This window comes from Suncus etruscus, chromosome 13, assembly GCF_024139225.1.
Source record: "Suncus etruscus isolate mSunEtr1 chromosome 13, mSunEtr1.pri.cur, whole genome shotgun sequence".
Lineage (NCBI taxonomy): Eukaryota > Metazoa > Chordata > Mammalia > Eulipotyphla > Soricidae > Suncus > Suncus etruscus.
In genome coordinates, this window is record NC_064860.1 from 24826736 (window position 1) to 24840883 (window position 14148).

Sequence of the window (14148 nt, forward strand, 5' to 3'; positions counted from 1 at the left end):
CATCCCATATGTTTCCCCAAGCCTGCCAGGAGCAATTACTGAGCACATAGCCAGGAGTAACCCCTCAGCGCCACCTCAGTAACCCCCCAAATAAAAGATACCAACAAAATAAAGAACTTATGGATGGAAGGAGTTAGATATCCCTTTTTCTGATGTTCTCCATGGGCAAATTACTCTATTCCATTTGGACCATTCATTGTAGCACACAGGATACTCCAGGCTCTGCACTCAGAAATCATTCCTGCCAGGCTTGGAGGACCATATGGGATTCTTGTGATCGAATCCAGGTGGACTGCATTCAAGGCAAACGTCCTACCAGCTGTGCTATTGCTCCAGCCCCTCACTACCCATTTAAAATGAAGCATTTTCCGGGGCGGAGAGATAGCCTGGAGGTAAGGGATCCTATATGGTCCCCCAAGCCTACCAGGAGCGATTTCTGAGCGTAGAGCCAGGAGTAACTCCTGAACGCTGCCGGGTGTGACCCCAAAACCAAATAAAATAAAATAAAATGGAGCATTTTTCTCACTGTGAGTCAAGCTTTGTCTTCAGTGACTATGGGACTGGGAAGATATGAATCAGCCTGAAAGAACCCTGAGAAACATCCTTATAATCTTTCAGCTCCCTGCTGCCCCAGAGACTCCAAACACATTTCGCTCCCAGGCCCTAAGAAATGGGTTGCAGGATGGAGGAGAGGAGCACAAGGGCACTCTGGAATGTTTCATCCTCTCCCTGGCACACAGCACCACCAGTAGAGGTACGAAATGTAGCTCCCCCAGATTCGGAATAGTGTAACCATATTGTCTAAAAACACTTTCCAGAGCCCAAGTGAAGTCCCGAAGGTAGGGCACAGAGCCTACCTAGTTTCAGTACCTTGTAACCCTGAATCCTGAGTTCCTGTACCTTGGATGATCTCCTGAGAAACAAGAGTGCTCCCTGAGCACAGAGCCTGGGTTATTAACTTCTGAGCACCAATCAGATATGGCCCCAAACCAAATATAATAATAAAAACTGGGGGAAGTGGCTGGAGCAATAGCATAGTGGATAGAACATTTGCCTTGCATGCAGCCAACCCAGGTTCGATCCTCAGCATCCCATATGGTCCCCCAGGCCTGCCAGAAGTGATTTTTGGTTTTGGGGCCACACCAGCAGTGCTCGGGTTACGCAGGGCTCTGGGCTGAGAAATCACTTCTGGCAAGTTTTGGGGGACCACATGGGATGTCAGGGATTGAACTCGGGTCCTTTCGGGTTGGCTGTGTGCGAGGCAAACAACTTGCCGCTGTGCTATTGCTCTTGCTTCCCTGGAGTAGATTTCTGAGCACAGAGCCAGGAAGTAACCCGAGTGCCGCCACTACAGAAATGTGCCCATACTTTGGGGGAGTTTCCACTGCTCCTCCAAGGAACCCAAAACTTAGTGTTGGGAGTCCCTCATAAGATCAAATCCCCCCATTTTTGTTTTATTTTTTATTTTATTTTATTTTTGGTTTTGGGGCCATACCCAGTGGTGCTCAGGGATTACTCCTGGCTCTGCGATCAGAAATTGCTCCTGGCAGGCCCAGGGGACCATATGAGATGCTGGGGTTAGAACCTGGGTGTGCAGCGTCATATGCAAGGCAAATGCATATTCACTGTACTATCACTCCAGCCTCAGGTTTTTTTTGTTTGTTTTTGGGCCACACCCATTGATGCTCAGAGGTTACTCCTGGCTATATGCTCAGAAATCGCTCCTTGCTTGGGGGGACCATATGGGACGATGGGGAATCCAACTGGGTCCGTCCTAGGCTAGCATGTGTAAGGCATATGCTTTACTGCTTGTGTCACTGCTCCGGCCCCAATTATGAATTTTTTCATTTGGTTTTTGGGTCACACCCGTTGATGCTCAGGGGTTACTCTTGGCTCTGTGTGCTGAAATCGTTCCTGGCATGGGGGACCATATGGGACATATGGGACACAAACTGCGGTTCATCCTAGGCTAATGCTTGCAAGGCAGATGCCTTACCTCTAGCACCATTGCTCCGGCCCCTCAGTTTTTTGTTTGTTTTTGGATTACTCCTGTCTCTATGCTCAGAAATCGCTCCTGGCAGGCTCGGGGGACCATATGGGATGCCGGGATTTGAACCACCGTCCTCCATGCAAGGCAAATGCCCTACCTCCATGCTGTCTCTCCGACCCTAGTTTTTCAATTTTTTTTTTTTTTTTTTTTTTTTTTTTTTGTGGTTTTTGGGTCACACCCGGCAGTGCTCAGGGGTTATTCCTGGCTCCAGGCTCAGAAGTTGCTCCTGGCAGGCACGGGAGGACCATATATGGGACGCTGGGATTCGAACCGATGACCTCCTGCATGAGAGGCAAACGCCTTACCTCCATGCTATCTCTCCGGCCCCTAGTTTTTCAATTTTTAATCTTCGTTTTGGGGCCACACTCCACAGTGCTACATCAAGCCTTGGACTATCTCACCAGTCTCCTACTTTTGTTTAATTTTGGAAGTTTCTTAGTGGTGTTGGGGACACAGGAGGGGCCATTTCAGCGGGTGCCCCCTGGGTGTAACTGTCAAGCCTAGACCCAAGCACTTGGTCTTCACCCTCCCATAGAGGTGGGGTTTGCTGGAACTCCCCTATGCCATACGCCCCACTGGCCTCATCCCTTTGGGGGGAGCAGGAGCTCTTGCTTTATCAGACAGTGCAGGCAGGACACACCCAGGGACTCAGAGTGTCTTGGCCACTCTGAATCATGCTGAAGCTGTGCCTGGAAGCCCCAATAGAGGGGCCCCCTGACCCCAGAAAGGCAAGAAGCCTCTTCCTTCCCTCCCTCTTTCCTGCTTTCCTTTTCTTCCATTTTTGACCCACACCCAACTGTGCTCAGGTCATTTCCGATAATGTTTTCAACTCCTAGTGCTACCAGAATGAGACCTGTGTTAGCCAAGTTGAAGTAGGTTCCTTTCTTGCTGTTTTGGTTTTTTTTGTTTGTTTGTTTGTTTTGGGCCACACCCGGTGAAGCTCAGGGGTTAGTTACTCCTGGCTGTCTGCTCAGAAATAGCTCCTGGCAGGCACGGGGGACCATATGGGACACCGGGATTCGAACCAACCACCTTTGGTCCTGGATCAGCTGCTTGCCAGGCAAACGCCGCTGTGCTATCTCTCCGGGCCCCTTACTTGCTGTTTTATTACTCCAACCCCATCGGTACAGCTTCATTTCTATATCAATTATTTGAGCCGGTGATTTAGGGGTCTGTCTATACCTGGTGTTTCTCATGGGTTACTCCTGGCTCTGCACTCAGGACTTATTCCATTCGGGACTTGGGAAACTATATAGGGTATTGGGGATCAAACATAGGTTTGCCACATGCAAGGCTAGCGCCCTCCCTGCTGTATTGTGTCTCTGGCCCCTGATAATTTTATTTTTGTTTTTTCTCGGGCCACACCCGTTTGTTGCTCAGGGGTTACTCCTGGCTAAGCGCTGAGAAATTGCCCCTGGCTTGGGGGGACCATATGGGGTGCCAGGGGTTCGAACCGAGGTCCTTACTTGGCTAGCGCTTGCAAGGCAGGCACCTTACCTCTAGTGCCACCTCGCCAGTCCCCCTGATAATTTTTTGAAAGGACATTTCCAGCTCCCCACTAGAGCACTGCTGGAGTGACCCCCCCAAGGACAGAACTAGGGACAGTTCCCAAGGCACTGGCAGCTGTGCTCCCCACCAAAAAAAAAAAGACAAAAAATAGTATGGGTTGTGGATGTGGTTGAGTGGGAAAGCACTTGCCTTGCATGTTCAGACCGGACTCAGTCCCTGACCACCAAGTTGGAAGTAGCCTATGAGCACTGCTGGTGTAGCCCAAAAACCAGAGAGGAAAAAGATTAGCAAATAAAAACAGTGGGAGGAAAATAAGTTTCCATGACTTGTTTGTATTTTGCTCACACCCACTGGTGCTCAGGAGTTATTCCTGCCTCTGCACTCAGGATTCAGTCATGGTAGGCTCATTGGTGCTGGAGATCAAATCTATGTTGGCTGTATGCAAGGCAAGCACCTATTCATTGTACTCTCTCTGGCCCTAGTTTTCATTACTTTTTTTAGTTTGTTTTTGGGGCCACACCCAAAGGCACTCGGGTTATTCCTGGATCTGCGCTCAGAAATCATTCCTGGCAGGCTGGGGGACCATATGGGATGCCGGGAATCGAACCTGGGTCCAACCCGGGTCAGCCGCTTACAAGGCAAATGCCCCACTGCTGTGCTATCGCCCTAGCCCATTTTCCATTACTTTTATCAGAAAATATTTTTGGGAAACAGATTCTATATGATAGTTGAATACATCTCTTTTTTGAAGCTCAGAATTATTTTTTTCACTTGCAAAGGGGAGAGGGGTGGCTGGTGAGATAGTACACATGAGCACAGCCAGCTATTTCCCCAAAATAAAACACAAGGGCAGGGGAATAATCAAATAACTTGTGTGTAAAAACAGAAGTGACATCAAGTTTACTTGCTGATACTCCCAGATAAGCACTTTGCCAGCGTGTCTGTGAAACTCAACTGAACTGACTTGTTCTGTGGGAAATGAGTTAACAACTTGGTGTGGGTTCCTGTGTGGGCCTGGCTCCTACCAGGACCATTGCAAACAACAGCTCCCCAAGCTGGGCCCAGCTTCTGCACCCTAGTCCCAGTGCAGACTGGGTCAACCTGCCCCCAGTATCTCTAACTGCCTCAGATAGAAATTCTCAGAGTTGGAACCCAACCAGCACAATTGGTCTCTTCATTGCTTTTCTCTCTCAGAATCAATCTCGCTATTGCCTCACTTCATGTGTACTGTGTTTTTGTTTTAGGATGGGTTTTGTTTCTGATTTTCTTGTGGAAATATCAGCCTGCACTGCCCAGGGGAGGCTCCTCCTGGGCCCTGTGAACATACTTCTGAGATGAGCTGGAAAGGAAGCTGGGGAATTTTTAGTAAAACCTTTCTCTCCTACAGAGCACGCCTGCCATAGTATCTCGAGGGATTCAGACAGTATCAGGGTAAGGGTGTGGAAGTCATTTGAGTGTACCCCAAGGTCATTTCCCTTGGATTTTTGTGACCTTAGGAAAATCAAATTCAGGTCTGCTTACTGTATTTATTTATTTATTGATTTTGGGGCCACACCTGGTGATGCTCTGGGGTTACTCCTGGCTGTCTGCTCAGAAATAGCTCCTGGCAGGCACGGGGGACCATATGGGACACCGGGATTCAAACCAACCACCTTTGGTCCTGGATCGGCTGCTTGCAAGGCAAACGCCGCTGTACTATCTCTCCGGGCCCAGCTTACTGTATTTTTTTTTAATTTAGTGTTTATGATATGGATGTACCACATTTACCCAATCACTGATAAAGAAGATTCTTTGTTTTTGTTTTTATTGAGTCACCCCGAGCATTGCTCAGAGGTTACTCCTGACTCTGCACTCAGAAATTGATCCTGGCAGGCTCGGGGACCATATGGGATGCCAGGGATTGAACCAGATACGTCCTGGGTTGTCCATGTGCAAGGCAAAAGCCCTGCCACTGTGCTATCATTCTGGCCCCCTGAAGAAGATTCTGATTGTGTCTACTGTCTTCAAATGCAAAGATGCTGCAGCAGGGTTTGGGCTCTGCCCCAAGTGCCAGAGCACGGGCCTTAATTGCATGAGACCCAGACCTGCCAGGTGCCACCAGTTGTGATCTCTAACACCAAAGGAACTGCCACAAAAACACTTAGAGTGAATTTGAATACACGCCCAAAACAATTGCAATAAATGAAGGGGAAAAGTTCAGTCCATACCTGTGGTTCTCATGGGCAATTCCTGACTCAATGCTCTAGAGTTACTCATGGGGCTGGAGAGATTTATGGAGGTAAGGTGTTTGCCTTGCATGCAGAAGGACGGTGGTTTGAATCCCAGCATCCCATATATATGGTCTGCCGAGCCTGTCAGGAGCAATTTCTGAGCATGGAGCCAGGAGTAACCCCTGAGCGCTGCTGGGTGTGACCCAAAAAACAAAACAAAACAAAAAAAGTTACAATCTGTCAGTCCAGCCCTCACTGCACTATCTTTAAACTCTCCACCCATTTGGGGTTGCTAGCCAAGATGTGGGGTAAAAAACACTGTATACCACAATTGCCATGAAGGAAGAAACATTGTAGTAATCCTTTTCAAAATCATAGCCATATACCTTGGCCCTGGTGTACCTAGGGTAGTCAGAAGCTTTTTTGGTTTTGGGGCCACACCCCGTGATGCCCAGAGATTACTCCTGGCTATGGCACTCAGAAGTCGCTCCTGATTTGGTGAATATAAGGTTCGTCCTGGATCAGCCGTGTGCAATGCAAACCCACTGCACTGTCGCTCCGGCCCCTCATTTAGTATTTTTTGCAGTGCAGGGATTGAACCCAGGATCTCACGCATTTATAAAGCAAGTGCTCTACCCTGAGCCACATCCGAGGCGCACTAGAAGCTGTTGATGTTAGGAAAGTGCAGAGATTGGACTTTGCTCCCATTAGAGGGCCAGGGGCAGAGATGTTGGATGAATGCAGAGAGGGAAGATGGCAGCCGGTCAAAGGCATCACAGCTGCCAACATTGTGCTCAGCACAGACTTCTTTTGTATGAGAGCTATAATACCTGCCATTGTTCACTCGCAGGTGGTAGAGACTAAGACCTTTGTTTACAACACAATGAAGCAGATCTTTCCAGCAAGAATAAATCAACTACAGGGCAACTTTATTTCAGTCCCTTTTAGATGGACTCAAGGGGGACCTCCCTCTCCCAGACTCCTACACTTGTTGATCACTCTTCAATAACACAAAGTCCCCAAACTTCTTGGAATTGCTGACCAGAGTTTCAGTGGTGACAAGACCAGCCTTAGAGTTTTTAGTCTCCTTAGAAGCACAAGCTCCTCTTCTCTAGGCAGAGCTGGATCCAGCAGGGTTCAGGTTACTGGGGAAGGAATGACGCTTCTAAATGTTCCCCCTCCTTTTTTTTTTTTTTTTTTTTTTTTTTGGTTTTTGGGCCACACCCGGCGTTGCTTAGGGGTTACTCCTGGCTGTCTGCTCAGAAATAGCTCCTGGCAGGCACGGGGGACCATATGGGACACCGGGATTCGAACCAACCACCTTAGGTCCTGGATCGACTGCTTACAAGGCTAGCACCGCTGCGCTATCTCTCCGGGCCCTCCCCCTCCTTTTTTAAATAGAATATTTAAGCACAATGATTACAAACATGATTGTAGTTTAGTTGGGTTTCAGTCATAAACAGAACACAACCCTTCTCCAGTGTAACATTCCTACCACCAGTGCCTCCCCTCCCTCCTTCCCAACCCTTGCCTGTATTCAAGACAGGCATTCTATTTCTCTCCTGCTTAAATCCTGTACTTTCCCTTCCTTTGACATGTGGCAGTTGCAGTGTTCTCCCCTTCATGTGAGCATTACATCTGATCCTTCTCAATATGGCAGATGTGATAGGCCAACGCCCCGTGAGCTGTTACCTCTCTCCTAGGACAGGGCAGGCATCAAAAGACATGAAACGGTCCCCCAAGCCAGGAGCAACTTCTGAGCACATAGCCAGGAGTAACCCCTGAGCGTTACTGGGTGTGGCCCAAAAACCAAAAAAAAAAAAAAAAAAAAAAAAAGACATGAAACGGGGCCGGGAAGGTGGCGCTAGAGGTAAGGTGTCTGCCTTGCAAGCGCTAGCGTAGGACAGACTGCGGTTCGATCCCCCGGCGTCCCATATGGTCCCCCCAAGCCAGGAGCAATTTCTTTTTTTTTTTTTTTTTTTGGTTTTTGGGCCACACCCGGTGACGCTCAGGGGTTACTCCTGGCTATGCGCTCAGAAGTTGCTCCTGGCTTGGGGGACCATATGGGACGCCGGGGGATCGAACCGCGGTCCGTCTCCTAGGCTAGCGCAGGTAAGGCAGGCACCTTACCTCCAGCGCCACCGCCCGGCCCCACCAGGAGCAATTTCTGAGCGCATAGCCAGGAGTAACCCCTGAGTGTCAAACAGGTGTGGCCCAAAAACAAAAAACAAACAAAAAAACGACATGAAACATGGAGGGAGCACAAAGGGAAGACACAGGTTTGATCTGCAACACAACAGTGGGTCCCCTCCCAGGAGTGATCCCTGAGCACAGAGCCAGGAGTAATGGCTGACCACTGCCAGGAAGCCTGGATCCCACTAGGGCACTTAACCCTCTTCATCTCCTCTCCAGTAACGGTGTCTGGTCTTTGGCATCAGCCTTTAGCATCTTACTGAATCTCCAACGTTGTTGCTAAACCCTGGCCTGTGAACTCCCTTTGCAGTGCCTTTTAACTTCATTCTGCTTCATTTTCTGCCATGCTTGTGTGACCAGTGCCCAACATATCAGGAGCCCCCTTTCCACAAAGTACCCCTGGCTGCTTCTCCATGCCACTCTTTCCCACCCTGAGTTTTGTGACTCCTAGCTCCACATCACACTGGTGATGTCAGTAGGATGGGCCCAGCCTTTGAAGCACAGACTGTCTAGAGCCACTCACAAGCCCCTTGGTACAGCCCTACCCAGCTCCTGTTGAGCTGATGGTGTTGCAATTCTCAGAGCCTGCGTCAATGTTCACTGCGTCTTCTGCAGTTACAGCAGCAAACAGTTGGTCTTGAAAGCTTCTATAACTCCTGGGCTCCTGGGTTGGATCAAAGGATGTGGTGTTGGGAGGGACGACACCTCACTCTATTGGGAAAAAGATCTCCAATAAAAGGAGGATGTGGGAGCATTTGTAGCAGCAGGCAGATTTGGGGTGTGTGTGTTTGGGGCACACCCGGTGATGCTCAGGGGTTACTCCTGGCTATGCGCTCAGAAATTGCTCCTGGCTTGGGGACTTGCTCCTTGCGTATGGGACACTGGGGATTGAACTGTAGTTCATCTTGGGTCAGCCGCATGCAAGGCAAACACTCCACCACTGCGCCATCGCTCCGGCCCAACAGGCAGAATCTTGAGAGGAGTGCAAGTCTCCAAAATACCGTGTGCTGGCAGAGCAGTTCAGAAGGACAGAAGACAATTCAGGGATGTGTCTGAAGGCCGTGGGGTTTGGACTATGCCAGAAACAGAGTTTGAATCTGTAGCCTCGGTCTTGCCCAAGGAAGACAGTTATCCTACCCAGTACCCTTTATAGATGACAGTCTTTTCTAGAAAGGTAGCTGGCAAGGACAAGTACAACATTGATGACACAGATGGTTTGGTCCCTCACCACTCCACAAAAGCCTCGAAAAGCTGCAGGCTCCACCTCAAGACCTTCCTGGAAATAGCTGAGCCCCTCTTTTAAAACCTCCAAACATGGGTATGGAGCAATAGCACGGGACAATAACATAGAGTAGACATTTGCCTTGCAAGCGGCTGACCCGGGATGGACTCGGATGTGATTCCCAGCATCCCATATAGACCCCCAAGCTTGCCAGGAGCAATTTCTGAGCACAGAGCTAGGAGTAACTCCTGACCACCGTCTCCGGGTGTGGCCCAAAAATCTAAAAAACAAAACACCCAACTTTCAAACATGGGCTGAAGAAATAATAGGACAGATGGTAGAGCTGTCTTGTAAGCAGCCAACCTTGGTTCAATCCCTGGTATCCTACAGGGTTCTTTGAGGCTACCAGGAATAATTCCTGAGCAGAGCCAGGAGTATGGCCCTAAATAAAAAATAAGTAAGTAAATAAATAAATAGAAGAACTTCCAGGTTCACTCTCAAATCCTTGAATGTACTCCTCGGAGCTCACCACCATGATGAGGATTTTCTCTGGCAAGTGAGTTTCCTCTCCACAATCAGCTTATCTAGTTTCCAAACATGTTCTGGTTGTTTGGCTTTGATGTGAGTCCTCGAAGACTCAGCATTTACACTGTGTAATGAGTGAATCCTTCACACCATCCTCCATTCACTCCTACATTGACGTGTCCTCTTTTTCTGTCATGGCAAAAAAATACACATTTTGCTTTGGCCAACATAATCATGAGAAGAACTAAAGGGAAATTTGTGTCTGGTCTTTATTGAAATCCAAGTTTCTCCATATCAGATACTGGCCCTTCAAATTTCAGTTTCTGGATCTCTTCACAGCTTTCCTCACTTTGTTCTTTTTTTTTTTTTTTTTTTTTTTTTGTTGTGGTTTTTGGGTCACACCCGGCAGTGCTCAGGGGTTACTCCTGGCTCCATGCTCAGAAATTGCTCCTGGCAGGCACAGGGGACCATATGGGACGCCGGGATTCGAACCGATGACCTTCTGCATGAAAGGCAAACGCCTTACCTCCATGCTATCTCTCCGGCCCCACACTTTGTTCTTTTTTTTTTTTTTTTTTTTTTTTTTTTTTTGGTTTTTGGGCCACACCCTGTGACGCTCAGGGGTTACTCCTGGCTATGCGCTCAGAAGTTGCTCCTGGCTTCTTGGGGGACCATATGGGACGCCGGGGGATAGAACCGCGGTCCGTCCTAGGCTAGCGCAGGCAAGGCAGGCACCTTACCTCCAGCGCCACCGCCCGGCCCCCTCACTTTGTTCTTGCTCCAGTCAACAGCTGTGGGTGGAATGGCATTGCCTATGGAAAACATACACCAACACTGGCACTGATCTTAATTATTTTTATTTATTTATCTATTTGTTTGTTTTTGGGTCACACCCAGTGGCGTTCAGGGGTTACTTCTGGCTCTGTGCTCAGAAGTTGCTCCTGGCAGGCTCAGGGACCATAAGGAATGCAGGGATTCGAACCGGGGTTCGTTTTGTGTTGGCTGCGTGCAAGGCAAATGCCTTACCACTGTGCTATCGCTCTGGCCCATGGATTTTCTTTCTTTTTTTTTTTTTTTTTTGTGGTTTTTGGGTCACACCCGGCAGTGCTCAGGGGTTATTCCTGGCTCCAGGCTCAGAAATTGCTCCTGGCAGGCACGGGGACCATTTGGGACACCGGGATTCGAACGGATGACCTCCTGCATGAAAGGCAAACGCCTTACCTCCATGCTATCTCTCCGGCCCCTGGCCCATGGATTTTCATTCTGTTGTCTGCAATCACTGTTCAGGCCAAGCACTTGGTGTGGCCTCTTACTGGCAACATAAGCAAAGTATTTTGTACTCTTTTAGGCCTTGATGAATGAAGTAGCTTTGAGAGTAACTCAAGCACAAGGGGAAATACCTCAACTGGAGAGAGGGTTTGCTTGCACATAACTAATCCTGCTTTGATTCCCAATACCAAATATGGTCCCTGAGCTTCACCCCTAGCAGCCCTAGAGGGGCCAAAGGGGTTCCTGCTGCTGCTGAACTTGAGAAGAGCTACATCCTTGGACCCTACTATGAAATTCAAGGCCTACTTGGCCAAGAGTCACCTGGAAGGCTCCCCATTTTCCTGAGACCCTTGGAAACACTCCCAAAGGACAAATACCACATGATCTCCTTTATTTGCAGTCTGAACTAAACCAAGTTCAAGCTCCAAGATACAGAGAACATATTGGTGATTATTCAGAGGCGCGTGTGTAAGAGAAATGAACAAAAGGAATCAAATGATAGGGCCGGAAAGATAGCATGGAGGTAAGTCATTTGCCTTGCATACGGAAGGAAGGTGGTTCGAATTCCGGCATCCTATATGGTCCTCCAAGCCTGCAAGGGAGATTTCTGAGCGTAGAGCCAGGAGTAGCCCCTGAGTGCTGCCGGGTGTGACCCAAAAGTCAAAAAAAAATGGTTTAGACAATTTTTGCTGTAGTGATAGTACTGTAGTCTGGTGCTTCCCTTGCATGCAGCTGACGTGGGTTTAATCCCCAGCACACTATATGGTTCCCTAAACCCATCAGGAATGATCCCTATGCACAGAGCCAGGAGTAAGCCCTGAGTACAGCTGGGTTGGCCCACAATCCCCAAAATAAAAATAAATGGTTTAGGGCCCGGAGAGATAGCACAGAGGCCGATCCAGGACCAAAGGTGGTTGGTTCGAATCCCGGTGTCCCATATGGTCCCCCGTGCCTGCCAGGAGCTATTTCTGAGCAGACAGCCAGGAGAAACCCCTGAGCAACGCCGGGTGTGGCCCAAAAACAAAAAAAAAAATAATAATAATAAAAAAAATTAATGGTTTATTCATTTATCATGTAGCACATGTGGGCCTCCACTCAGTTTCAGACATTAGGTTTTAGGCTAGCACAGTGATAGGGCGTTTGCCTTGCATATTGCTGACCTGAGACAGACCTAGGTTGGATCCCTAGCATCCCATATAGTCCCCCAAGCCAGCCAAGAGCGATGATTTCTGAGTGCAGAGCCAGGAATAACCCCTGTCCAAATATCCAAAATAAATAAATAAAAAGAAGACATCAGGTTTCTCCTCTGAAAATTAAGTTTTTCATCTCAGTTCCTTCTCTTCCAAATCTCAGAGTCTGGGAACCCCAGAAGGTCCAGGGCTAGCACTTATCTGGCTTTCCCCAGGGATAAGGACAGGATCTCTGGGAACTGCTTCTAGCTAGGTGTCCCTGATCGCTGTCCTGGTCCCTGGCACCAGCCATTCTGTGAAGCTTTGAAGTCTAGGCCCCTTGTGTCTGTGTTCTGATGAGCTGGGTGAGATGAAAGATAACAGGATGGTGTTTAAGCTCTGCCAATGCTCTCCTTCCCTGCATCATGGAAATGACTTTAGTAAAGCACATTGCCTTGGATAAACTGGATCAAGTTTTTCAGGAAGGGCCCGGTAGACAGTGCAGAAGGCACAAGCTATTGTCACGCACAGAACATTGTCTGGCATCCCACCACCCCACTTTGATCCCCAGTATTAATTCCTGGATTCCTGAGTCAGGAATAGCTCCAGATGTGACCTGGCCCACCCTCTATAAAAGTGTCTCCAGAAAGGACAATTCAACTGTTAGCTTTTCTGGGATGTCAGGAGGAGGACTAGAACTTGGGAGGTGGAGGAGATGAAGATTTGGGGAGCAGAGGGAGGTTTTGACAGTCAAGGGAACAGGGTGTCCCAAAGGACCCCAGGTCCCAACCTGCTGCACTCCACACCGTGGCTCTCATGAGACTCAGATCCCTTAGAACCAGGACTGAGAGATCGAAGGACCCTGCAAAGGAGACATGGGGAACCCTGTGCCAAGACAATCTCAGCTCCAGACATCAGGATCCAAAGTTCCGTGCCCAGGGCTCAAGGACGCGGGCATGGGGATCCTGGGGCTGGATCTGGGCTGCAGCGTCCCTGCCAGCTCCTAGAAATAAACTGCCCCAGGTCCCAGGAAATAGGTTTTTTGTTTTTGTTTTTGATTTTTTTGGGGGTGGGGTCACACCTGGCTGCGCTCAGGGGCTACTCCTTGCTCTGTACTCAGAAATCACTCCTGACAAAATGTGACTGAATGAGGGAAGTAGAAAACCTATCTAGAGTACAGGCCAGTGTGGGGTGGGGAGGAGGGACAGTTGGGATATTGGTGATGGGAATGTTGCACTGGTGAAGGTTTATATATATATATATATGTATATATATATGTATATATATGTATATATATATATATAAAATCAAGAGAAAAAAAAGAGAAAAATGTGTTTACGAATTCCAAATACATAGTATATTACATTTACCTTATTACTTATTACCTTATAATTTACATTAAAAAAAGCCACCTGCTGTTAGTGGCAGCTATATTTTCCACTTAGAATACAGGAAGTATATAGGATCAAATTTATATTTATTTACTTAGGTAGATCCTCACAAGACCTACCATTTATAGACAACAAGAATACTTACTTATAATCAAAATATGATTTATATGTATCAAATTGGAAACCTATAATAATGGAATGAAAACTTAAGAAGAGATTAAGGTATACACTTTTTACTTGAAATAGGTGTATTTTATGCTATAAATTGTATACAATAAAAAAGAAAAATTACTCCTGGCAGGCTCGGGGGAACCATATGGGATGCCGGGATTCGAACCACCGTGTTTCCTGGATGGGCAGCTTGCAAGGTAAACGCCCTTCCGCTGCGCCATCTCTGCAGCCTCAGGCAGTAGATTTTAAAAACTCGCGGACCCGGAACCAGCGGAGCCCGCGGGGCGGGGTCATAAACCAACCACGCCCACATAGGCACAGACCACGCCCACACATTCCGCCCCTCACCCGGACGACGGCTGTTGACTTTCAAACTGCGTCTCCCGCGCTCACAGCCATTGGCTCTCGCGGCGCGTTGAATGTTGCCGCGGACGGCGCG